We start from the raw sequence: 27,793 nt of genomic DNA, 5'->3' as shown, positions 1-27,793 counted from the left end.
TCTATTTAGCACTGGAGACGTGTCAGCTGGAGTAGTATATCCAATTCTCGGTGCCACACCATAGGAAACACGTGGGCAAATTGGAGACAACCAAGACAAGAACTACAAAAATGATAAAAAGTTTAGAAAAATCTGATCTATGAAGAAGGTTAAACACCTGAGCTGGTGTCGTTCTGAAAAAAGCACTAGGAGGGGACCTGATAACAGTCTTCAAATATGTTAAGGACTGTTATAAAGAGGGTGGGGATCAATTGTTCTCCATGTCCACTGACGGTAGCACAAGAAGTTATCAGCTTAATCTGCACCAAGGGAGACTTAGATTAGATATTAGGAAACATTTTCTAACTATGAGGGGAGTTTAGCTCTGAAGTAGGCTAAGAAAGGTTGTGGAATCTCTGTCACAGAAGGGGTTTAAATACAATTTAGACAACCATTTCTCAGGGATGGCCTAGGTTTGTTTGATTCTGTCTCCGTGCACCTCTCAAAGTCCCTTTCGGTCCCATACTTCTACAATTTTATAGGCTGAAGTTAATCTGATTCTCACAATTAGGACTAAAGAGAAGATATGATTTCTGTCCAAACATACGTATTCAATATATCCCATATTGAGAGCACATAGCAGATCAGAGAAAGCCTTTGTGTCTTAAGGGAGGTAGCCCTTATAGGAACAAATCACTTTGCACAAGTTGTAAGGGAGGTTGCACTGACTTCTCTCTACTTGAAACCACACTGAAATTCTAGTCAGATCTGACCAAAGTTTAAAGGGTCTTAGCTGAGCAGCTGAACCGAGAAGAGAAAATTAGGCAGGATTGAAACTTCCCTTCTGTTTTTCAGACGTCTGCTAGAGTCTTCTGTCTAGACGGGGCTACTTTAGTTTCCTAATGAACATAGCTAATAAGCTGTTAAGAGTATTGAAGGTAAGTTACCCAACATGGCACCATCTGGAATGGATCTAGCATTTGTATAAGCATGTTCATTGTGACCATGACTAGCAAATCTGTCCATTTAAAGAGTGGAACAGAATGGACACCACTACAAAATGTGTAGATTTGGGCAACAATTGGACTTGTGGGACAGAAGCAAATTTGAGGAAATGTTAGCCAGAGAAAACATTTTAGAAGAAAAAAAAATCTTCCATTCTGTTCTTCCTAAAGCCACCAGGTCCAAGAGTCTTACCGTCTGTAAAGCATCCCTAATCTTTAATACCCCTCTCCCCTTGGCAGCTAAGTTGCTCAGAACCGATACTTGAATACTACATTTAATCCATTTCTTTGGGTACAATTATTTTTATTCTAGCCCCCACTCCCTTTGTCACATCTGTAGAACTTCTGAAACAACATCTGGAATGGCAACATTCTAAAGCAGGGTAATCACATGGTAAGTGTTGCTCATAAGACCAAAAGCAACAAAGAAAGGAAGAATAGTCATACACTTAAAGCACTAGGCTGGGACTCCGGAGATCTGGATTCAGTTTCTGTCCGTATCTAAGACTCTCTGTGTTACCTTACGCAACCACTTAAGGTTTCAACGGTTCATTTCCCTGTCTGTAATATAGGGAAGATAATACCCATCTAGTGAGTCTGACAGCTTCTGTAATACAAATCTTAAGGGAAAGCAAACCCTTTTGCTCGTTGGTGAAAAGGGTGCATGAATTTCCAGGGGTTATTCAGTCGATACAACATAGAGGGTGAAGATCTCACTCTCTAATGGAGAAATTCACTTGAGGCTGCAACTTTTTACCCTGCCAGATTGTATGGTCTCCTTAGTGAGATATAATATTTTATAACTATCTCCGAAAGAAGTGTGCATGAGAACAATGGTTACAACTCTGAATAAAGCCAACGGACTCTTTGGAAAAAACGTAGGTGACTGCTTTTAATCTAGGCCAAGATGTCCACAGATAAGTGCTTGCAGTTAAGACTCTGGAACCCAAACGCATCCAAATAAAAGCCCCAGTTTTAAAAATTCCTAGGCACCCAGCACCTTCCATGGACTCTCTTAAATCATTGCTCTGGGGTGGGGTTGGGGAGGAGGGTTCACTATGCAGGCTGCCCCAGGGAGAGAGAACAGCCCAGCCCCCTCTGACTGCAGCAGTTTGGAGTCAGGTGAAAAGCTCCTCTCCATGGCTGCTGCTGCTCCAGCAGTCGGTCAGGGGAGGGCTGCGTGTCCCCCAGCTGGGGCAGGTCCAGGTTCATCTGCCCCCACACACCTCTTCCAGAGTGAGGAATGCAGCAAACTGTGCACTTTCCCCTTGCTCCCTGATGAAGGGGAACAGCCAGTAACGTTCCTATATTAATGGGGGGGGGGCCTTCAGTGCCCCGCCTTCCCTAAAAGGTACCTGGGAGGTGGGAGGCTTGGGAAGTCCCAGATGGGGAGGGGAAGGGTGCGCCCTCAACCAACCCCTTTCACCTGCCTAGTGATTCAGTCCCTTTTCTATATGATTTTATGAGAAACAATCCCATTCCAGGCACATCCCATTTTCCTGGCACAACCAACCTCTGACCTTGCTTTAAGTTATGGTAAGAGGAATCTGTACATAGAATTTGGTAGTCTTAACCCTTACCATTTAGGAGTTCTTGAACAGACAGACACACAGACAGATGCACAGATTCACAGACTGACAAACTCTCTCAAATACATAGTAGATTTAAATCCATACTGTGAATTAGAAACAGACTCCCCTCTAATAATAAGCTAAGATAATAATATGAATCTTATATTAATGTGGGCAACCCATTACATGTCACTAAGGGTACGTCTACACAGCAGCGTTATTTCGGAATAACATAGTGCACATCTACGCTACAAGCCTTTATTTTGAAATAATTTTGAGATGGAGGATCTCTTACTCTGACTCATGGTAAACCTCATTTCATGAGGAATAAGGGAAGTCGAAGGAAGAGTGTGCTTCCTTCGACTTCCTGCTGTGTAGACAGCGCCAAAAGCCGAATTAAGCTATTTCGACTTCAGCTATGCAACTGACGTAGCTGAAGTTGTATAGCTTATTCCAACGTTAGCCCTGCTTTGTGGACATATCCTAACCCAGTGTTTCTCAACCTTTTTTTATGAAGTACCACTTTAAAAAAAATTATAAGTACCCCCCAGTACCTAGTTTTCAGACACACAACTTTTTTTTTTTTTTGTCATTGCAACACATTTGTTTAAACAACTTAAACATAGCTAGGTGGGTGATGACATTTTTGGGTGTAAAAAGTACAAAAATAATAAAACGCTGTAAAACTTAAAACAAAAATTCAGCTTTCTCCAAATTTCAGTTGTGTTGACATACGCCCCCAGACTTCTCTCGAGTACCCTAATGGGTACTCGTACCACTAGTTGAGATACATTGCCCTAATCTCTCTAGGAGACAGCCTGGCTATGTTTCTCATTCCAAGATTTAGGGTACTGGAGGCCTGGCATCTGACTAATAGCCAAGAAACCTATGTTCGATTCCCAGTTCTACACTGGTCTTGTGGAAATCTCTCCACCTCTGCTTCCCCTTCTGTGTTTTGTTGAAGCAAAATGCAGGACAATGTAGGTCTCAGGAAGTGGGTCTGGCCCACGAACGCTCATCATCTAATAAACCATCTTGTTAGTCTTTAAAGTGCTACATTGTCCTGCATTTTGCTTCAACTACCCCAGACTAACACGGCTACATTTCTATGTGTTTTGTTGGTCTTGTCTATTTAGCCTGTAAGCTCTTCAAGCTAAGGGCTGGCTCATATCATATGTCTGTAAAGTTCCTAGTACTATGGGGCCCCGATCTCAGCTGGAACATTAAGTTGGTTTTGTAATACAAATAATAAACAACAGCAGCATTATACTAGTTCATTATTAATGTCTATGATAACTCCCTCCACTGTGGAGGCCCTAAGGAATCCGGCCCAAAGCTGATTACATGCATATACTTTTGAATAAATGGTCATGTTCCGAGACCTATCACTTCACAGTACATTACATTCATTCAAAACCCTTCGCGGGAGCTCCAAATGAGTTAGAGACGTTAATGAAGCTGCACCACGCTCCAGAGCTGTGTCTAGACTGGCAAGTTTTTCCGCAAAATCATATGATTTTGCGGAAAAACTTGCCAGTTGTCTACACTGGCAGCTTGAATTTCCGCAAGAACACTGACGATCTCATGTAAGATCGTCAGTGTTCTTGCGGAAATACTGTGCTGCTCCCGTTCGGGCAAAAGCCCTTTTACGCAAATCATTTGCGCAAGAGGGCGAGTGTAGACAGCACAGTACTGTTTTCCACAAAAAAAGCCCCGATGGCTAAAATGGTGATCGGGGCTTTTTTGCGGAAAAGCGTGTCTAGATTGGCCACGGACGCTTTTCCGCAAAAAGTGCTTTTGTGGAAAAGCGTCCTGCCAATCTAGACGCGCTTTTCCGAAAATGCTTTTAACGGAAAACTTTTCCGTTAAAAGCATTTCCGGAAAATCATGCCAGTGTAGACGTAGCCCCAGGTGTGCAAGACCTTGGAAGAGGAGTCAGGTTTGCTGTCGCCCAAGCTTTGCTTTAGCCACTCGATCACAGTGCACAACTCCTATTTGGCCTTGCCAGAAGAGGACTTTTAACAGGGTTCAAGAAAGAACGAGGTAAGTTCACAGAGGACAGGTCCGTCAATGGCTATTAGCCAGGATGGGTAGGACTGGTGTCCTTAGCTTGTTTGGGAATGGGTGACAGAGGAGGGACCACTTGCTCTGTTCATTACCTCTAGGGCGCCTGGCATTGGAAGGCAGGATACCGGGCTAGATGGAACTTTGCACTGACCCAGTACAGCTGTTTTTATGTCCTTCTGTCTGCACTGCAATTTGTAGCCCCAGACCTGACCCAGGCACGGTGGTTCTGTGTCGCAAGTTTTTTGTTGCAATATATATAAACCCTTAAGCGAGGATTTACTACGGAGCCTAAGGAAATTAGGTGCTCAGTCCAATGGAGTTGGACACGAGCCTTCCTTAGGCCTGTGAAAACACAACCCTTAACCTTCAGGATCTAGTTTCTATGGCAAAGTCTAACCAGTCTGACGAATAGCTGAAGCATACACTCTCCTCTTAAAGAAATTCCTCTGGCACTGAAATTTGCTTTATCCTTGACATATGAGCCACCACTTTTGCAGGTGAGTAGGTTTTTGTACCCCCAAGGAACCAGTGCACTAAAGCATCATTACCATAATTGAGAAATACAGGGTGATTCAGAAGAGGGGGAAAAAAATCCGACTGCAACATAATTGGTCACTGCTATGAATCTTTACTCAAGGGACAGATAGCACAACCAGAGGTAATAGCTTACACACGTATTCTTGAGCTGTGCAATAGATGGAAAAGTGTCCCAGATGGATTGGGCAGGGGCTTAGTTCCGGGATTATGATGAGACAGTGGGTAATTATTGAGTGGCATTGCCTCAGCACTGATTAGTATCTGCAAGCTTGTTCCTTTCCTTCAGAGAAAAGCATTGATAAAGATAAACCATGCTGCTCTATGTCCTTCATGTAGCACAAAACAACACATTTCAATCTAACAGGATCAGGTCTCCTCTTTGATCACAATCTGTTACCTAGATGTCTTTGCAAATTAATCACCCTGCTTGTTTAGCTCCAGTCAGTTTGTACTGCTAAATTAATAAATGTACTAGGAACAACCGAATACATAATTACATTCTACAGTTTAATCTCTACATAATAATTTTGACCTTAGTCTGGGGCCTCAGTCAGAGCCAGTAGCATACAGAAGGGACACAGACCTTATGCTAAAAATCTACCTTAAATGATTACTTATACTCACTGTAATCAGGGGCTATTAAAAATCAGTGAAAGCAAAACATATAATTAAAAATTCCCCAAACGATAGCCAACACTTCTGGCTATCTCCGAGTGAAATCAATAAAGCAGGATGGGCATACGTCTACCTCCCCCCGAAATTGCCTGCACTTTGCTTCTGCTGAAATCCCCACTACAGAAAGCTTGCTTTGCGTTCCCAACTGCAGTATGAAATAAACCCCCTGAATGGCTTTCATTTGTTTTAAAGGTGATGTCCAGAAAAATGAAAAAACAGCTCGATCCAGCTTTCTCACCCCTGCCTCCCTCACACTGTCGAAAGAGGCACAAATCCTGTGGCACCCCAGATCCAAATGCAACCCTTGTCAAATGCAACAAGCCAAAATGTGTCCAGCTGTTTGACGTGAAACCATTTATGTGCAGAGGTGACGTTTCCCGAATACATATTTAAATCCAACACCTTGCCTAACTGACCGTAGGTCAGGTGCTGTTAGCCCCGCTGAGGCTTAATATCTTGTCTGAGGGAATAACCAAGAGCTTTAATTTATGTTCTCAGTCAACTGTATATTACAGCAAAATTCCTTCTGCTATTGGGGTGGTGGGAAGAAAGCTATAGGCATTGCATTCACGAGTCACAAGCAGCTGCCTGGAGGTTGCTCAACATGCACTCTGTCTCTGCCTCTGTAAAAGAAACATAAGGCAAGAGCCCCTCCAGCATGTGCGTTTCTCCTTCCCCATCTCCAACAATCAGCTCCACTTCCAGCTCCTTTTGTTGAAAGGGCTGTGGCCACCTGGGTGTACGGCCCTGTACATGGCCCTCTTAGAATCATAGAATAATAGGACTGGAAGGGACCTCGAGAGGTCATCGAGTCCAGCCCCCCGCCCTCAAGGCAGGACCAAGCTCCATCTACAACATCCCTGACAGATGTCTATCTTGTACAGGCCTTTTGGGCACAGACTCAGCCCTGCGTACAAATACACGTGCCATTCAGCTACCTCTGCACCCAAGAGCTTTCTGTTCCGGCTGCTGTTCTTTTTCTCCCCCCTTTGCTCTGATGAGTGAGGTGTGCTTTGCGGCGACTTGCTGATGGCAGCAAAAAACAACTGGAGAGGACAAAAATCTTGGTCTTTGGGTTAATTCACTTGCCTCAGACTCAGTAGATCTGGGCTCAAATCTCAGCTCCACCACACGGCACACGATTTAGGAGCTCAATGTCACTGTGCTGCATCTGTAATGGGGATAATGAAGCTTCCTTTATCCCAGCCTTTGTCTCTTTAAATTGTAGGCTGCTCAGGGCCTGGACAGCATCTCGGACTATGTGTTTGTACAGTGCCTAGCACAATGAGGCCCTGCTCACAGCTGGGGTTTCTCATGTGCTACTGCAATGCAAATAAACAATAATAAATAATTGGAAGTTCATCCTTTGTCCGCCACAGCTGCCTAGAGAGTTCCATTATTATGATCATCCTACTTCTTCTCTCCACGTTCCAGAGGTTTCTTAGCTCACAGAGCATATCAGATCCAGACTAGAGGGGTGATTTATTGGGAGAATGAGGTCTGATTTTGCCATATTGGTTTTTCATTTCTAGCAGTTGACCTCTGTATGCAATGTAATCACCCAGGAAATAAGCATTGTGTCCACACTAAAACAGCATTCCTAGCAAGGGTGAAAGTTTGGGGCCAGATCTTCTGCCTCCTGTTTGGCTGCTTTTGCACTTGGCAACGTCAAGGGACAACTGGGCATTGCAAAGGGAAAGAGGAATTCCTGGTTGACATGAAGTCAACCTAGCAAGCTCTTTGCCACCAGCTTCTGGCTCCAGAGCAGCGGGGATTTCCTGGTAGGCTGGGGATGTGGCCAGAGATAGTAGGAGGTGTGGCCAGAGAGAGAAGGAGCTGTGGTTAGAGCTTTGCTGGTGATTCCAGGCCTGTGGAGTTCAAGGGCTGATTTGGACTTACAAAGCCATAAGTGCACTTCTGAGCCGAAACATCTAGTTTCTCTCCTGCAGTCATATTAGTGCCATTGAGAGCAATGAATGTACTTGATCTGAATCCCTCTGCATAAGAAAAAGGTGAAAAACTCTGACCCAACAACTCTGACCTTTCATAGAATCATAGAATACTAGGACTGGAAGGGACCTCGAGAGGTCATCGAGTTCAGCCCCCTGCCCTCATGGCAGGACCAAATACTGTCTAGACCATCCCTGATAGACATTTATCTAACCTACTCTTAAATATCTCCAGAGATGGAGATTCCACAACCTCCCTGGGCAATTTATTCCAGTGTTTGAGTACCCTGACAGTTAGGAACTTTTTCCTAATGTCCAACCTAAACCTCCCTTGCTGCAGTTTAAGCCCATTGCTTCTTGTTCTATCCTCAGAGGCCAAGATGAACAAGTTTTCTCCCTCCTCCTTATGACACCCTTTTAGATACCTGAAAACTGCTATCATGTGCCCCCTCAGTCTTCTCTTTTCTAAACTAAACAAACCTAATTCCTTCAGCCTTCCCTCATAGGTCATGTTCTCTAGACCTTTAATCGTTCTCATTGCTCTTCTCTGGACCCTCTCCAATTTCTCCATATCTTTCTTGAAATGCGGTGCCCAGAACTAAACACAATACTCAAATTGAGGCCTAACCAGCGCAGAGTAGAGCAAAAGAATGACTCCTCGTGTCTTGCTCACAACACTTTGTTAAACCCGGATCTATTTGTAAATAAACTGAAAGCCATTTTTTTCTTTAAAAACACAAAAGATATTTTTTTATATGTGCCGAAAACTCCTTGACAAATGACCACATGTGACAGAATGCAGCCCTGTTGTCACCCCCTACACTCTATTGTAATCCCCTTTGTATAAAATATGCCTTGCGTGTGTCATTGGAACACTAATAACTTTCTAGCCTGTAGTCTCATGGGGAAATTAATGTAACAATAATATGTTTGAAGTTAGGAAATGCCCCTGCATGATGTTAAAGGTACATGTTCAAACTCAAGTGACCCGAATGAGGTGGAACAGATCACATAAGCCTGATTTAAACAAAAGAAATGTGTTTATTTCAAATTGCATTGACACTAGAAAGAGAGTCCTCCGAGAACGCAAGAATGAAGGAGATAAAAAAAAAATCTGCTTTTCAGCACACACAGGTGAAAGGCAACAGCATAACTCCTCTTCCCCACCATACTCAATGTCTCCTTTCTCCCAGTGGCAAAGGACTAAATCTGAGACACACCCTCAGGAAAATGAATGGACTATAAACAAGAAAGGGGAAAAACCTCCCAGCTTCTCCATCCCTGGGCAACTCTCTTGAACCTAAGAAGAGAATCCAGCTCTTTGACTTTGGGAGGGATCCTGACCAGAAGCTGGGTCAGTGATTCTGCCGAAAGCACGTGGCAAGCATTTTACCTTGAACCAAGCATAGATTGTAGAGTTTTAGTACCAGGAAGTGTTTTATCTTGATTTTTCATGTAACCATTTCTGACTTTCATTGCCTCAATCCCGGCTTGTGAACTGTGTGAGTAACTCCACTGAAGGTGGCAAGTTGTTGAATATTTTTCCCCTACAGGAAGAAATGATCTAAAATATCTCAGCTGTCCAGGACAGAGCTGGACACAATGCAACACACCCGCAGAGAGGGCAAAAATTCCAACTGGGAATGTGTTGGGGTGACCCTGCAAATAGTAAGCCAGGCTCGAGGGAGTCAAAGTGTGGCTGGTGGTTGCTGACAGGCTGCTGGGTCAGAGTTGTTGGCCCAGGGCTGTGGCTACACACAGAAAAGGTGTGACCCACAGGCTACCTGTGAGAAGCCAAAGTTGGGAGCTGCAGCAGCAAAGCATTTTGAGGCATCCCAGTTGCAGGGCAGGTGATGACACAGCCCTGCACTGGTCTGGATTGTACTGCACAATGTACACATGCATAAATTGGTTTTGTGTTGCTCTTTTAATCAGCTCTTATCTTTTAATTGTATCAGAAGTTTAATCAACAGCTGTTGTAACATAATGAGCCCAAATTCATACTCGTAGGGAAGTTTTGCCAAAATCATGGCTTGTACCAGTTTGCGTTTGGAATTCCATAAAGAAGTAGTTGGAAAGGTTTTAACTCATCAATACGCTCACAAATGAATGAATTATAATTAGCCCAGGGAATACCTAAGGAACTCAAAATAATTTGACACAAGGAGTGAGAAATGTGGCAGAAGAACCCAAAGGGAAGCTAATGGCTTTGTACACTCCTTTCAGATGTGCAGGTTCAATTTGTTTGAGTCTGAGGCGGGTGCAAAACCTACATGAGATCAGAACTAGAGCAAGAGGCAAAACCCCATTTTCACTTGCCTTATGTAGAGTGCAAAACCTTTTAGAATTGGCCTCCCCATGATGCTCCAGTACCCACCAAGGACCTGTACATCAGCTGGGGCACTCACTGAAGTAGATGGGAATGGATACATTGGGGGACTTGCTGAGCCACAAGGAGTGTCCTGGGAGAATGGTTGACATCTAGCTCCCAGCCCAGTTCAGTCTCTGGATCCTAAAAAGAAATACAAGACATATATCAGAGTACAGGCAGTCCCCGGGTTACATGGATCCGACTTACATCAGATCCCTACTTACAAACGGGGTGAGGCAACCCCGCACTAGCTGCTTCCCCCCAGCAGACCAGGGAGACACGAAGCTAGCCCCCCCCCAGACGACTAGGGAGACGCAGAGCGGCTTTTCTCGGCAGACACCTCAGCTTGAGAATAAAGGACTGAGGGAAGTGAGGTGTGGGAGAATAAAACTGAGCTCTGGAGAAATGTTTGGCTTGAGTTTCCCCTACAATATGTACCAGTTCCGACTTACATACAAATTCAACTTAAGAACAAACCTACAGTCCTTATCTTGTACGTAACCCAGGGAATGCCTGTATATACCCGGCTCATAGCTGACCTGACAGTAGGGGTGAACACACAACTACTAATATTTAACCATGGTATCTGCAGTCATGAAGGACTTGGCCTCTACGCATCACAATACATGCATGTCTGACAGATTACTGGCTTCCGGCAATGCAGCAAAACAAAACCATACCAAGTCAGCATCTACGTCAATTACTCATGATGACATATAGTACATTGTATAAACACATACACTTACTCATGCACCTTTCTTGCTCCTTATAAGCAATACAAACTGTCTTGCTTTTTGCAACCAGAGTGTATCCTCATTGTGGATATATTGCATTTGTTTAATTACAGTCTGTCTGTGTCCAGTTGTTTCTTGTCTTATACTTAGATTGCAAGCCCCTTGGGGTAGGGGCTGTCTTATTTCTCTGTTTGTACAGCATCTAACACAATGGAGTCCAAGGCCATGACCAGGGCTTCCAAGCTCTACAGTAATACTAATAAAAGTAGTTGAGTAATCTACTGTGCTTTGTTTTGAACCTCAGTCAAATTGGACAGTAAATAGTAACCGTCATTTTCAAAAGAAGTCACACTAGATCATAGGCATACATGATCAATTGCATTATTATTTTCAGTGGTGTTATGAGAATATCAATATACTTTTGGACCTATTGATTACAAAATGAAAAAAATCCAGCACCACAGAATAAACAGAATCGTTCTTGGAGTGTCTTTTTTTTACATTGAATTTACAATGAGTGCAATCAACCCTGTCACCACTTACATCAATTATAAACATAAAGATGAACTGGAATATGGAAATCTCCAGAGGCCGGAGGTATTAAAAATATGCATTCTTAACACAGAATTGTCATGCACTGATCTTTAAAAAATAAACTCCCAAACCTGTGCATAATGTTGGAGTAGATAAGCGTTTGCAGTTAGGTTGTTGATCCAAAGAGAGTAATTAAAGAAGGTGAGGTCTAAACTTGTCAAAGTCATTTTGCCCTACTTTCCTATTTATAGGTTTCAAACTGAAAAAAAAAAGCCTTCAAAAGGATTTGCATCATAGCTCCCCTCTGCAAAATCCTTCTGCAGGAGATTTGAGAATTAGCTGCAGTGCCTTGCAGTATATTAAAATCTTTGACAGCCATCCACTTGGGGAATCCCTGGGAAAAAAAAAAAAAACCAGCTCACTTGGCTTCAAAAGGTTCACGGTGTCACTTTAAAGTAGAGGCTAAATCATCATTCTTCATCATTGTACCTTACGTGTTGCCGGTCCGTGGGCTTCTTCAGCAGACGAAATACATGGCTCGGCTTATGGCAGCCGTGGGCTACCACACATCGTACGTGGGCTGCATGAGTGGCCCTCCTTCACCTCAGTGGGCCGCAGCAGTCTGTGGCCCACTGGCCGTCTGTCTGCCCCCATTCTCCATGCACCTCTTGTGCATTGGGGCACCACAGCTGCACACTTCCAACTCCTTCCCAGCACACAAATCACTTGATTCATGCTCCTCCTCCACCCTCCCAGAACTGAAAGAGCCACGTGGGGGCTGGGGACAGCCAGGAATCCGTGGGTGACAAGCGGAGCTCCAGTGTCCCACATGTGGCCTACAGGCTGCTCACCACTGGCGTACGGCGTAGCAGGCTACTGCAGGGAGCCATTGCATCTTGCCTTGTGTACTTCCACAGGACAGCAAGCAAGTCCCTTAGCCCTCTTTGGGCTCTGTCTCATCTGTTGAGGCTACTCCTCCCCCAGCTGAATGCAGCTGGGTAGGGAATGGGTGAAGGTTTTGATTCCTTTCCTCAATGTACCCACACCAGCAGAGCTGAGCGGCATGGATGGAGAAGCTTTTTGCTACTAGTATAGACTAGAAGCGCGTGAAGCTTTTTTTTCATGGAAACATTGTTTCAACCATTTTTTTTCCAACCAAGATAAAATCTTTCACAGAAAGTTTAGTTTGGTCAACATTTTCTGGTTTTATTTTCCTCTCCAAGCACAAAATCGTCCCCCTCCCCTTGAAAATCTTAATTTAACAAAATAACAATCAGTTTTTTGGGAGATTTTTTGTTTTCCATGAAAAAAGCCCCGGTTTTTTGAAAATAGAACCAATGTTTTCACAGAGGGGGAAACATTTCCAAAATATTCAGTTTCCAGGTTGCCAATTGAAAAACAAGTATTTTCATCAAAAATTGATTTATTTTCATTTTTTTAATTTCCCACAAAAAACCCTGCTGATTTTCTTCCCCCCGCTCTGCTATAGCCCAGTAGCAGACTGTTCCTTCCTTAGAGAAAGGGAGAGCCCAGAAATGAACTGTATCACTCATAGCCTTTTGTCCTTCCTCTGCTCCTAGGCAGTGCAACTACCTCCACCCTCATTAGTAAGGATAGATTGTTCTGTCCCATAGGAGTCTGAGCTCTGGTCTACACCAGGGAGTTATTTCAAAATAACCTCCCCTAGGCTGAATTTATAAGGGGAGTATCCATACTACCAACCCTGTTATTTCGAAATAACATGCTGGTTATTTCAAAATCTGTACTCCTGTTTTCCTCAGGGAATAATGCTGATTTTGAAATAGCGGTAATATGAACACTTTAGTGCCACTATTTTGAAATAACTACTCCCGAGTAATTTGAACTAATTACTCCCCAGTGCTTCCTGGGGCTTTAAGTCGAGGTAGTGTGCCCAAATTGATGGCACCTGCCTCAGACTACTTTTGAGGCTTCCCTTTAGTAAGGACACACTATTTCTCATTTGTTAAATCAGGAGTTATTCAATCGATTTTAGTTATTTCAGAATAGTTTCCTAGTGTAGACATGGCCTGAGTAAATATTTCCTCAGCAGACGGACAGGTATGTCAGGTCAGTGACTTTGGCTTTGGCTTTTTCCGCCATATCCTAACTTTCTTGAGCTAGAGCCTTGTAACAGTAACTATTTATACAACCCCTTGTTGCGCTTTAATGTTAGTAGTAGTATGAAGGTGAAAGGCAGCTTTGACTTAATTAGTACTTTTGGAGAACCAAAAAATAAATTGCCTGGTTCATTTTGCACATTGATATTGTGGTAACTTGGGAAAATAGTTCCACAGCCAGTCCTCCCCCCGACTCCCCACCAAAAAAAATGCTGCAGACGCAAGAACATCAAGCGCATGAAGACAACTTCACTACCTATCCCTACAGGAATGCTTTCCATCCTCATGACTCAACCTGAAGAGGCAGTGAGCATATTCCATAACATCCATTGTACCGCCAGTTGTAGCTGACCTTCACCAAGCTGAGAGAGATTGTATATGGGGGCACAAGAGGAGATAGGGGAAATGAGAAGAAAATAACAGGGCACAATTTAGGCTGTATCTCAGGAAATATGCGATTGATGAGGAGATTTATTAAACTTCCCAAGGGGAAATGATAGACACGCCACTACTTTGGTCATTTACAACTAGAGTTAACAAAGAGAGGGAGAATCTGCCATAGGGAACAGTCCTACATTGTCAAAGAGATGGACTACATTGCCCTTCTCCATAGCTAATTTCTGTGATTCTGTGGATCAGAATTTTAACTGGTGTCAAGTGGAATAATGCCGTCAGACTCAACAGAGGTGTGTCGCTTTGCATCCGTTGAGCATCTGGACCTAAAATTCTAAATTAACTCTTCACTTCTCCCATCCTTCTGCTGCTACCCTCTCCCAAGAGTGTGTCTATCCAGCAATAGCCTATCTGTAACTGACTCTGTTCAAAGAAACAAGCCTGCAGCTCTGCAATCTAAGTGTCTTGGAAGAAAACATCAAATCTTCACTAAGAACATTTGCAGATCACCAAAAAGATTGGGGGAGTGGTGAATAATGAAAAGGACAGTTCTCTCATGCAGATTGATCTGGATTGTTTCATAAACTGGGCACAAGCAACCAATATGTGTTTAAATGTGGGCAAACATAACTATATACATCTAGGAACAAGGAATGTGGGCCACATGTACAGGCCAGGCAAGTCTATCCTGGGAAGCAGTAACTCCAGAAGAAAATTGGGCATCATGGTAGACAATCAGCTGAGCATGAGCTCCTGGTGCGATCCTGTGACCAAAATGGCAGATGTAGAGAAGTTATTTTACCTCTGTTCCTGTGCCTGGTACACCTGCTGCTAGAATCCCATGTCCCGTTCTGGTGTCTACAAGTCAAGAAGGATGTTGCTACACTGGAGAGGGTTCAGAGCAGAGACACAAGCATCATTCAAGAATTGGAAAACACTCATTACAGGGAAGGACCTAAAGGGCTCAGACTGGTTAGCTTAGCGGAGACCAGGGTCTGGGGTGCCTTGGTGGCAGTCTTTACATACCTATGTGGGAAACATCCATTTGACAGAGGGCTCTTCAGTCTATCAGGCAAAAAAGTATAACAAGATCCAATAGTCAGAGGTTGAAGCTAGACAAATTCATACTGGGAACAAGGTGTACATTTCTAGCAAGGTAGATTAAGCACGGCAACACTTTACCAAGGGTTGTGGTGGGTTCTCAGTCATAGGCTATTTTGAAATGGAGATGGGATGTTTTTTCTAAAGGACCTGCTCTAGTTCAAACAGGAATGAATTCAGGGAAGCCCTGTGGCCTGTGTTATATAGGAGGTCAGATTAAATCATTGTGGTGATCCCTTCTGGCCTTATTATCTATGCATCCAGCTGCCTCTGCAGAAAAGGACTATGGTTGGGATAGTCCTTAGCTTGCAACTTTCAGGTTACTTTCGCTATGTGTTCTTTCCTTAATTCCCAGGCAAACTTATCTGAGAAGTTACCCTCCTCGTGTCTTATGGGAGAAAGATCATTTCCTCCTGGATAGCAATCTCATTAAAGACTTTTTGGGGGTTTTTCCACATTACTGGGCGTGCTCAGAATCAGACCCTCCCATCTTCTATGTCACTCCAACAAACGCCCAGCCTGACTTGAAGAGGTGTTGAATACCCACAATTCCCATTGATTTCAGTTGTATTTGGGTGTCACGGAAAATCAATGCCATGGAAAATCAAGCTATTCACCTCCACATGTTTGCCATGGATATTACAGGTAACCTGTCTCAAAAGCCAAGGCACCATGCTTTATAGTAATCTACCCGTGCTAATGAATCTGATCAATTATCTCACAGCAGGCAAGAATCCCTGGAAGTCTCCAGCTTGTCAGCAGGGGCAGACAGTTTGGACTAAGTCATGCAATGGCCAAGTTTGGTGGAATTCTTCTGTGCAATGGAACCACTCTGCCATGGCGCAGGAATCACACCCAAATATTTCTGCACATTTCCCTCCTGAAACAAAAAGATTAATACAACTTTTTATAGTTTCTCAATTAACGGGCTGGCAAATTCATGGGCGTACCCAGGCTGAGCTTGCTAAGCGGGACACAGACTAACATATTCATAACATCTACCTTCTTTCTCATTGTTCACCTCCTTTGTAATCATTCCCAGAGTAATTTGATGCTATTTGACATTTAAATATAACCCCCCGCCAGACCAAGCACCTCTGGAAGGATAGGGACATGCAGAGCCAATTCTCTGCCAGTGTAACGGCAGGTCCACATTTACCCGGAGATCAGCACTGTGGTGATTGATCCCCCAGGTGTTGACTCAGCAGGTCTAGTAAAGACAGTCTAAATCCACCACTGATCACACTCTTGTCGACTCTGCTACTTCACTGGAACAAGAAGCGTGAGAGGAGTCAATGGGAGAGTTTCTCTTATTGATCCCACACACAACACACAGTGAAGACCCCCATGGCAACTCGCTTTAAGGTACGTTGACTCCAGCTATGCTAGTCACGTACCTTAGGTTGATATTGTTCCATAGTGCGGCCCTGACCGAAACGAGTGCAGCTCCATTAACTACAATGAAGTTTTGCCCCTTTGCACCTGCAGGGAATTTGGCTTACATGGAGCAACTGCAAACTCAATAAGATACTAAATAACAAAGAGGATGCTCTGCAAACTGATATGCAAATAAAGCCCTGAGCAATAAAGTGCTTATACATATGTCCATTGTGTACACTACAAGTTCAGAATATGAGTGACCCAGACTTCCCAGGAGGTACTACAGGTGATGTATAGCTTAGTTGTTGCAAGGTGACAATGTGCTTGAAATATGAAATTCATATCATTTGTATTCTGTTTCCTTTGCTATTCTAAGGGTTGAAAGGGCCACCATTTTAAATTTAATTTACAGAGTATACTGTCTATCTGCTGGAAACAGGAGGAAGCAGACCTTGTCCTAGTATTTATCAGACACATGCCGCCCATCTGCTAGAGCTAGGTCGAGAAGGATTTGCTGTTAATCCTTCAGCCCCATCTGCAGGGGGTTCAAAATGCTGACCAGAAAGCTAGACAAGATGAGGTTTATTTAATTAAAAAAACTGCTCCGGAGGTTACCAGAAATCACTCTGAAGAAGGAACAGCTTTTGATCATGTCACTTCTGAGGGGAAAGGGGAGGGTTTTGCAATGAAATAAGATTGTTCCTAAAAAAAAAATCAACAACCACCCATATACACCAGACAAACCTGATCTGGGTGAGCCATTCTATTTACCTTGTACATCAAATGTTGCAATGTGAAGACGAGTTACAGCTCAGACATTTAACAACCATGTTTCAGGACTTAGCTTCCAATCTGGTCCAAGTCTGAAAAGCAAAAATTGGGTTTTACACACACACACACACACACACACACACACACACACACACACACCCACCCACTCCTGATGCCCGTCCTCTCTCCCCCCAGTTTGCATGGGGACTAAAAATAAGGTAGATATGACCCAGAGGACCACTCCAGAACTCCTTCAGGTTACCACTTTAAACCCTAGTATTTGCAGGAAAGCAGTAACTAGGGGAACACTTAACCTGTGTTTTATTGCTTTAAAATTTAATTGCAGCTTTTCATAATCAGGGGCAGCTCGCCATCCAAGATCCATTTATGTGGCAGCGAAACAATGTAATCCCCTCTAAATTTTCCCCACTGGAAATGACATCTGTTCATAACAATAGCATATTTATACATTAACAAAATAAATACGCACACAACTTGTTTCTGCAGGACTGCCATTTAGGAGAATTGGGCATACATGGAAGCATTGTTCCCTTTCCAAGCCTCTGATTGTTATTTCATGGCATTATGAGCATGACATTTTTCAAAGTCACACACACATAATTTGTCCCCACCTACCCAAGAGTTCTTTGAACCGCTGTCCCTGTTGCTAATCAAATTCCTGGACCTTGGTTATACAATGGCCAAAATATTTCTGTCATATACACCCTTAAGCAGAACTGGACCCCACTGAGAACACGGGACACACAGTAAATGGCAGTACAACATTTATCCCAAAGGATAAGATTCATACATGGGGTTTTCCATGCCCAAGTACATTGCAAATTATGCAGTTACATCTGGAGAGGGGGGATAGTCATTGCTGCACAACGGCAGGGGTTTAAAAAATTAGACTTCATATATTAGGGATGTGGACTCTGGCAAGGAACAAGGTAGAGTATGTTCTACATCTGAAGATAACCTCTAACTAATGGGGGCTGGGAAGAAAGTTCCTCTGGGGCAGATGATTCCACTGCTGCCTATTGACGTGCTTCTTACACCTTATTCTGCAAGACCTGGCATTTGCCCTGTGAGATACTCGACTAGATGGATCTCTTGTAAGGAGTCAAGGGTTTGGAACTGGGGCTATTGGGACCTCTAGCACTTCCTCTTTGCCACCAAGGAAGAAAGATGAAGGGGCACCTTTCTGTTCCTGGAATGACGGCTCCATAGAAAGTCCTATAGGGGGCGCCCAAGACTTGACACCTCCTGATTGGCTCATACTCACTACTTAAGCCAGGAAGTGAAAAGGGATGAGAGCAACCAGGCAGACCCTGCCCGTTTAGACCCTACTTGTCCCCCCTACTACTCCTGACTATCAGCTACTGTTCTCAGCTCTCACCCATGGCTACTCCTGACTATGATCACTAGGCCACATCGCCTATGGCCTAGCTCCTCACAGGACTGGCCCAGTCTGGGAGAACAGATCCTATGGGAAAGTGTCCACACAGCACAGAGGTCTTGTCAGAGGAGGAGAAAGAGCTGGGATGGGGGACCCTGCTGAGATATGAACCTGTGGTTTCAAGATCACTGGTTTTTGTTTGTTTGTTTGGTTGGTTGGTTTTTGCAAACCTGGTGTTTAGAAGGCTGCTATGCCCCTAGTCCCCTTTTCCAAAGTATTCTAACAGACCTGTATGGCTTCAGATCTTTCAGAGATTTCTTTTATACCCAACCATCTGCAGTTCACATTTCTTTCACTCATCTTAGCATTTCAGAAGGCACGGGCACAATCATTCATCTTGCCTCTCTCAAATCCCAGGCTCTCAGCCTCTCTCGCCTCTGTTATTTAGGCAGCTCTAGGACATGTCATATTTGTGGTGCATTGTGGTGCATGAAACGTCCGGATTGTAAAGTGAACCAGCACAAACTTAGGCAATGGATATCCTTTGACGAGTCTGCAGCAAGATCTGAGAACAATGCTACCATCTGTCTGGAGAACCACATTTAAAACTGGTTCTGATACAGTTTCGGATCAGGGAGGTCAGGCCTTAACGCTCATGGGGATTATTTCAAACATCCCACATGAATTATAAGGAAATCTTAATGTGGAGTTGAAAAAAATAGCAATGGCCTAATTATGCTCTACTGCAGAGAGCACACCTAAATCCTTCATTTACACACCCAAACTGATATTTGCCCTTTATTGACATGCAGATTTCTTCACCGGCAAACAATTGCACGTGCAATCAACTGAGCTACATTTGGGCTGCGTTTATACTACCAAGTTTTGACAAAACTCGGTACTGTAAACATGGGTCCCTCCACCGACAGATCGTGTCCACACTAGAGGCACCATCATCAACAGTGTGAGCAATGCATTGTGGGTACGTACAGGGGCAGCCAGTGCATATAGGCAGACTCAGCAGTCACCCAATGATGAGGGCTTTGGATGCGGGGGCATCGATCGTGCATTCCGCCTAGGGCTCCAGTTGCTGGCAGCTCATCTCGGGCCGCCCCTGGGTACATATCCCACAGCGCAGTGTTGTGGGAAGGCAAAGCAGATCCCTTCACATCTGAGGATTCCCTCCAAGTTCTCCTACTGCCTCCTTGGCTGCTGGGAGCTCTCAGTGCTGAGGAATGTCAAAGCAGCGCAGTGTTTGTCTCTCTCCCTAGTGAAGGGCAGAACAGGATCATTCCTGTGATTTGTTCTTTGTTCCCAAATGGAGTGGCTCACTCAGCTGTCAGATACTTCCCGGGACTTTGAAAGGGGAGGGGCACATGCTTGCAGGGCAGCAAAGATCAAAACACTGAGCCAAGCCATCAGGACAGGCATTGTGGGATACGTTGCCTTAGAAATGGCCACCTACATGTGCAAATGTAGGCCCAACAGAGATGTAAGAACATTTTGAGGGCACAACTTAGGTGCACTCCTTTGCGAATTTATCATCACATGTCACAAGCAGAACATCATGAAAGCGGATGAGGAAGAAACATTTTTGGCTAAACAGCCTAAGAAATAGTTTTTGGAATGTCTACAGAACAGGCAAAAATCATCTAATGCATATTTTTTGTCATAATTAGTTGGCAAAGAAAATACCAATCACTGTGATGCTGAATGAGAGTGCTGTTAATAGAGTGGAGCAATCCATCCAATCACATATTTAGGACACATATTTCTAAACAGGAATGAGAACACAGTTACCATCCGGTGGATGTTACCCCAGGCAATTAGCATGTGGCTAATGTATAACCAACTGCAAGTCCAAATTCTTCCCTCAGACACATACGTGCAGGTGCAGCATACGGCTGTGTTGACGCATATGATTAAAGCATAAGTGAGGATACAAACAAAAGAAGACCATGAGGTCTTTAAAGTGAAGATGCTGTGAATTGGTGGGGGGCTTTAGACAACCAGCTTGGGTCAGACTGGGAGGAAAGTATCAAGAGACAAGCGTTTCTGTGTGCACCAGGAAATGAACCGAAAATACAAGAAACCTTCACTGCAAATTTGAGTGAGCAGGATTGTACCATGCTGACTTCACTCTTATAACCAAAGCTACAAAATAGCATAAGAATGGTTTTACTGAATCAGACCGAAGGTCCATCTAGCCCAGTATTCTATGTTCTGACAGTGGCCAATGCCAGGTGCTTTAGAAGAAATGAACGGACAGGTAAACTTCAAGTGATCCATCCCTTCATTCACCTCCATATTCTGGCAAACAGAAGGACACTTTATATCCCTACCCATCCTGTCTAATAGTCACTGATAAACCTAACTTCCACGAGTTTAGTTCTTTTCTGAAACCTGTTGAAGTCTTGGCCTTCACAAGATCCTCTGGCAGGGAGTTCCACAGGTTGATTGAGCACTGTGTGAAGTACTTCCTTTTGTTTGTTTCAAACCTGCTATCTATTAATTTGATTTGTTGTCTCTAGTTCTTGTGTTATGAGAAGGCATAAATAACACTTCCATATTTACTTTCTGCATACCAATTATGATTTTATAGACTTCTATCATATCCACACACACCCCTTAGTTGTATCATTTCTCCAAGTTGAAAAGTCATAGTCTTACTTATCTCTCCTCATATGGAACCTGTTCCAAACCCCTATTCATTTTTGTTGCCCCTTTCTGAACTTTTTCCAATTCCAATGTATCTTTTTTGAGATGGGGTGACCACATCGGCATGCAGTATTCAAGATATGGGCATACCATGGATTTATATAGCGGCAATATGGTATTTTCTATCTTCTTATCTACCAATCCTAATGATTCCCAACCTTCTGTTTGCTTTGTTGACTGCTGCTGCACATTCAGTGGATGCTTCTAAAGAACTATCCATAATGATCCCAAGATCTCTTTCTTAAGTGGTAACAGATAATTTAAACACTGTCATTTTATATGTATAGTTGGGATTATGTTTCCCAGTGTGCACTACTTCACATTTATCAACACCAATAAATAGCACAGAGATGGTAAAGACATTTGTAATGACAACAGAGTTGTATTTATATACTCAGCTGGTGTCAATCAGTGTAACTCAGTTGGCTTCACTGGTTTACACCAGCTAAGCATCTAACCCCCAGAGTCTATTTTCCCTTCATTTTTTCTACTAGCCATAACCTATTCTTTGGTCAAATCCCGTTCCCAGCAGCAACAGCGTAAAAACGGCATTACTCCACTGAAGCCAGCTGAGATAGTGCGGAGCCTCACACTGCTGCAACTGACAACAGAACTCGGTCCCTTGCGCCTCGTATTGAAACAAACAGTGCAAATCCCAGGTAGAAGAGAAATACGTCTGCATGGGCAAACCGAGGGCTGGTTGAACATTTTCAAACAAATAACTGTCCCATTGGCCAATAGGGTTCCACTGGAATCCAAATTTCCCATGGGGGGGGACAAAATAAATTTCAGAAGAATGAAAATGAAGTGTTTGGGTCACTCATGATCCCTGCATCTGCCGGAGCGGTCATGGTGCATTACAGCAGCTGTTCTCAACCAAGAGTTTGGGGACAGAAGGGTGCAAGCAGGTTCCAGGGACTCTGCCCACATTAGACACACTGGGGCCTGGGGCAGAACGTTCAAACCCCTCTGCATGGGGCTGAGTTCCAGGGCTCTAAGCCCTTCCTCTGGGTCTGAAGCTAAAGCCTGAGCAACTTAGCTTTGTGGGGCCTCCTGTGGCAGAGGATCTGGGTCAGTTGTCCTGCTTGTACCCTCCCAACATTGGCCCAGGCTTTTATATGCAGAAAATCAGTTATCATGACACAGGTGGGCCCTGGAGCGGTTATAGTAGGTTGGGGCAGGGGCAGGGCTCAGAAAGGGAAAGATTGAGAACCCGGCATTATGGGACCACCTCAGGAGGAAAGAGTGATGCCTGCTGGGAGACGTAGTCCAACTAGGGAGCTGGGTCCATAAAGGAGATGGTGGCCACTGAATAAAATTCCCACAAGGCAAAGGGGCTGCCCAGGCAGGCACTGAGATGGAGACTGACCTGACTCAGAATGAAACCTTTCCCTTCAGTTGCAAAGAAAACTCTCAAGAATTCCCAAACATTTTTTCCAGACAGGATTGTCCTGTATAAAGTTTCTGTACTTCAACTGTGTGTCCCCATTTGGGATAAAAACAAATGTCGAAATAACAGAATTTCCCACAAGACAGACATTCCATTTTCCGAGGAAGGGGGAGATTCCCAGAATGGCCATGGGCATTGCTAAGTGCAATTAAAAGGAGCAGCTATCACAATACAGTGTAGCTGACTCCAAAAATAGTTTAAACAAGGAAGCTTGCCTGCTCTTTGTGGACCCTAGCAAGTGTTCCACAGAGAACCACTGTAGCACACTCAAAGAAGCATAAAGCAAGAGGAACAAATAAAGAAAAATATCTCTCACAAAGCACGTGGAACAAACCCTAGTCCTGCCAATGCCTGTTAAGACGTGTGTTTCTCACTCACACAGACTATTTTTGTCAGCTACAGTGCACTGCAAAACCAGCTCCTTTTAGTTGCACTTAGCAATGCCCACGGCTATACTGGGAATCTCCAACTTCCGAGCCTATAGCCAGGCCCTCTCAGAGACTGACAGAGGCCTAGGCCACTTTGGGTATGTCTAGACTGCATCCCTCTGTCGGCAGATTAGGCAGGTCAACATTGCAAATGAAGCAGGGATTTAAATATCCCACGCTTAAGTTGCATAAAAATGGCCGCCATTTTTGCGGACTCAGCACTTTGTCAGCAAAAAGCGACAGTCTAGAGGGGGATCTGTCGAGAAAGAAAGCCTTTTTTGACAGATCCTGTAAACCTCCAAAGTGCTGAGTCTGCAAAACGGTGGCAATTTTTAGGCAAATTAAGCGTGGGATATTTAAAACCCCGCTTCATTTGCAATGTCAACCCGCCTAATCTGCATCCCTCTGCTGACAGAGGGATGCAGTCTAGACATACCCTTTGAGTTTAGAGGCCCCAGCCTCATGCTCCTGATGTATCTAACTTCTCATCCACCGGGTCCTACTAAAATCAAAAGAATATATGAAAATGAACCCGTGTGATATTTATTAGTTAACAATTAAGTAATTATTCCAATAACATGTATATTACAAATGTAATTTTAATTTTGAGTTTCTACTGCAAGCAAAACTCTTCATTTTAGTAATGCTTTTCTGGCTTTGTTGTGTGCAAACTCATTTATAATTGAAGAAAATCTAATTTACGCGCCACACCACTGTTAATGTTAAGCATTGCAAGCCCATTCAAATGCTCTTGTCCAACTGTAGAACAATGATAGTTCTTTACTTGTTTTAACATGTTGAATGTGCATTCACCTGAAGCCATTGATGAAGGGTGACTGACAAAAATATGTAATGCAGTTGTGATATTAGGAAATACAGTCAACAGGCTAAGATGGAATATTTCTTGAAGCAGTGCTTTTGGCTTGCAGTCCAATTTAAAATTGGTGGAGTATATATGTTTCAGGAAGATGATCTCATCACAGATCTCTTAAATTTTTGTTTTACCTTTGTTGAAACTGTTCAGCCACTGACTACAGATCTTTATCACTTAGTTCTCTGAACTCCCAAAAGAATCCAAAAAGGGTACAAATTTGTCACAGTGACTCAAATTGATGTGTAAAACCAGATATGATGGAGTCAATAATAATAAAACAAACATTGACTTAATAGTGCCTTTCTGCATCAGATTGAGATGTTAGACTGTGATTGGTGGAAAACTCAAATGAAATGTCAATACCCTGTGCTACTAATTTGGACTCAGAAAGGATTGTGTCCCATTGATCACAAATCTTTTGAATATCTTTAAGAAGTCTTTCAGTGTTATCCCTCTCAACATCTAGTGTAGCACTGAATGCTTTAATTATAAGTTTAGTTTTGTGGATTATTTTTAGCAGCTTCATCCACATGGACGACATTAAAATGCATTCAAATTTGGATGTATACTTTAGAATTGACACACTCAGTGTAAGCCTGTGCTGTGAGAGTAAGAGATTCAAACTCATCTGAAGCCATTCTCACAGAGTCCAAATGCTGTGCAATTGGTTTAACACCATCAATTCATGCTAACCATCTCGTTGTCGATATGCCATGAAAGGAAACATGTCATGAAAGGCAGATGCTACTTCAGAATATCCTACTTTCGAGGACTGATACTGAAAAGGTTGTACAATTGCTGGCTTGTTCCAAAGTATGTGATTGTTTCCTTGCATGATTCAGCACAATCAACACTAACAAGATTTAGTGTGTGGTTGACACAACTGGAGAAAATACAGTTTGGATTTCGCTCAAGAAGGACTGCTTGTACTCCATTTTACTTCCCAGCCATATTGGATCCATTGCCATATGCAGACTTGAACATTTAATTTGAAGCCTTCCAAAATTTATCATAGACAAGTGGTGATTTCTTTTCCATTTTTGTGTGTGTGAAATTATAGAACAAAATGAATCATTCTTCAATTGAAACTTTTGAACTTCCTGCAATTTTAGCATATTGAACAACCAAGGTCATCTGTTCTTTATGAGAACAGTCTGGAGTTGCATCAATAATAATTGAAAAGTACTTTGCTTGTCGTATCTCTTCAAGAATTGTTGTTTGCACAAATGTCCCACACAGCTCAATAAACTTGTTTTGTATTCTGGTAGACAGAAAATGGACTTGCATCAGTTTTCCGCTATCTTATGATTCACGAACATGCTTAACATAACCTGATAAAGTGGGTCATACTCGCTAAGAAGCTCAAGTATACCAAGAAAGTTTCCATTTGTAGGATCACCATTACATTGGCTGGAACCTAACAAAGCCAATCCCTGTTCAGAAAGAAAAAAATGACATTCAATATGTGCTCAAAGAGATTTTTCCAGTTATCAGTTTCTGTGTTTACTGCTACTGTTAGCATTTCTGTGTCTTGATTAATGACCTCCTCATTTTGAGGAAGTGGCATTTAAATGTCATTTGTGGATACAGGTTGAACCGCTCTTAACAGGAACTCTCTGGTCCGGCAACATCCCTGGTATGGCAGGACCACGGCTGTCCCAGGACCAGAGAGTCCCAGAGGAGGGCTGGTGGTTGGGAGCCCTGCAACAGGGCTAGAGCCCAGTCGCGGGGGTGCCCTGTGGCAGAGAAATGGGAAACCAGCAGTAAGGCTGCCACCCAGTGGCAACACTGCCGGGGGGGGGGGGGGAGGAGTGGGGAAGGGGGCGAGAGGCAGTGGGGCTGGAGCCCAGCAGCCAAACTGCCCAGTGAGACTGGGAGGTGGAGGAGAGGCTGCCTGGCAGCATAACCAGGAGCCTGGCCAGCCCCACTACCACCAAGTGGCTCAGCTGCCCCGTGGAACTAGGAGGTAGTGCAGCTGCCCCGTGGGGTTGGGAGCCTGACCATGGGGCTGGGCTGCCTGGCAGTGGCACCAGGAAGCCAGGAGTGGAGCTGTTGTCCGGCAGCAAACCAAAGAGCCCAGCAGCCCCGTTGCCACCTGCAAAGCTACCCGGTGAGGCCAGGAGGAGCCACGCTGCCAACCGAGGCTGAAGCCAAAGCAGGCCTGTCCCCCCAGCAGCCTGGCTGGACTGCAGCAGAGTGGTTGCCCCTCAGGGCTGGGTACCTGGCAGAGGGGCTGTGCATGCAGCACCAGGGCTGCCACAATGGAGCCAGGATCCCTGAATGTAGAGGGGCTGGTGGCAGGGGGAAACTGGCTGGGAGGCTGGCGGCAAGGCCATGGGTGGGGGTGGGCAGTGACAGGGCGGGGGGGGGGCAGGAATGACCTTCCCTCCTTCCCTGGTCCTGCAAAATCCCTCATCCGGGACCAGTCAGGTCCTGACAGGGTCGGACCAAGGAGGTCCAACCTGTACAAAGTTTTCATAATCAGAACTAGAAGTGTCATGGTCAATAGGATCACTGTCTAATGGTTGAGGAGTCTTTTGTATGAGAAATTATGTTATTGGCTTTAAACTCTTAACTGTACTTCACTCTGTTGCTTTTGCCATCTCTTACTTGCACCGCTTTCAATTCTTTGCTCCATATTTATAAAGGGGTTCTTTCAAAACACAGTAACCCACAATAAATTAATTTGCTAACGGCTATTGGTTAGACAAAATTGTAATATAATATATTAATGGTTTGGGGGTGTTGTTTACTACGGCCCTTGTAACCGCATGTCAAAGTCTTGAAATTTCATCTAACATGTTCCTGCTCTTAAATTCCTCTAATAACTGGTGCGTTATTATGAATATGAACACGGGGCGATTGCCAGATTAGATATAACATTTATTAAACAACTAGAATTAAAAGATTATTATCACAAAAAAAGGCTTGAAAGGTGATCTAAAACGGGATGAAGAGGTATCTTACAGCTGAGCCTGATACGATTATTGTATACAAAGACACACAAGAAAAAACAGGGATACAAAAATCTATGCAGAGATAAACATCTAATTTAAAGGTTAAACTCACCCCTAGACCAAGCAAAATCACTTTACAGTAACAGAATTAATTATGACTTTCAAAATTTGAGGACCCTTTGTCTCCTGAGGCCCAGACCAAATGGTCTTCTGGTGGTGCCTACCCCCACTCTCCGATAGGGCCTGTCTATAGGATAATGCTCCCTGTTATTCCAGACATTCTTAAGCCTTGTATGTTTCATTACCAGAATACTGAACCTGGGTGACTCTCATTGCAAAGACAACACCCTAAATGCAGACTGTGGACCAATGCTTCCTCTAATTTTTTCCATCAATGTGCAGAATAAAATTTGTTATGTGCACCAAAGCATGTGCAGATGTGCCCCACTAGTGGAAACATGTGCTGCCACCTGTGGGTCCTATGGGCACTCTGATAATCAGCTGAGTGGCATTTGAATTGCTCCTGGGTGTTCACCTTACAGGGGACACTGCTGTGGACTATCCAACATACAAGCCTAATCCAAATCCCATGGAACTCAATGGAAAGACTTTTCTTAACTCTTTTAGGCTTTAGATCAGACCCCAAGATTTTAAGATTCAGCCACTCTTTTCCTACAGGCAGATTTATACTGTATTTCTCCCCCATGCTCTTCAACACACCAAAATATTTAGCCCTTGCTCCTAAGCCAGACAAACTAGTGTA

Source organism: Pelodiscus sinensis, chromosome 4 (genome assembly GCF_049634645.1).
Source record: "Pelodiscus sinensis isolate JC-2024 chromosome 4, ASM4963464v1, whole genome shotgun sequence".
NCBI classification, from domain to species: Eukaryota; Metazoa; Chordata; order Testudines; family Trionychidae; genus Pelodiscus; species Pelodiscus sinensis.
Note: the sequence above shows the minus strand (reverse complement) of the source record.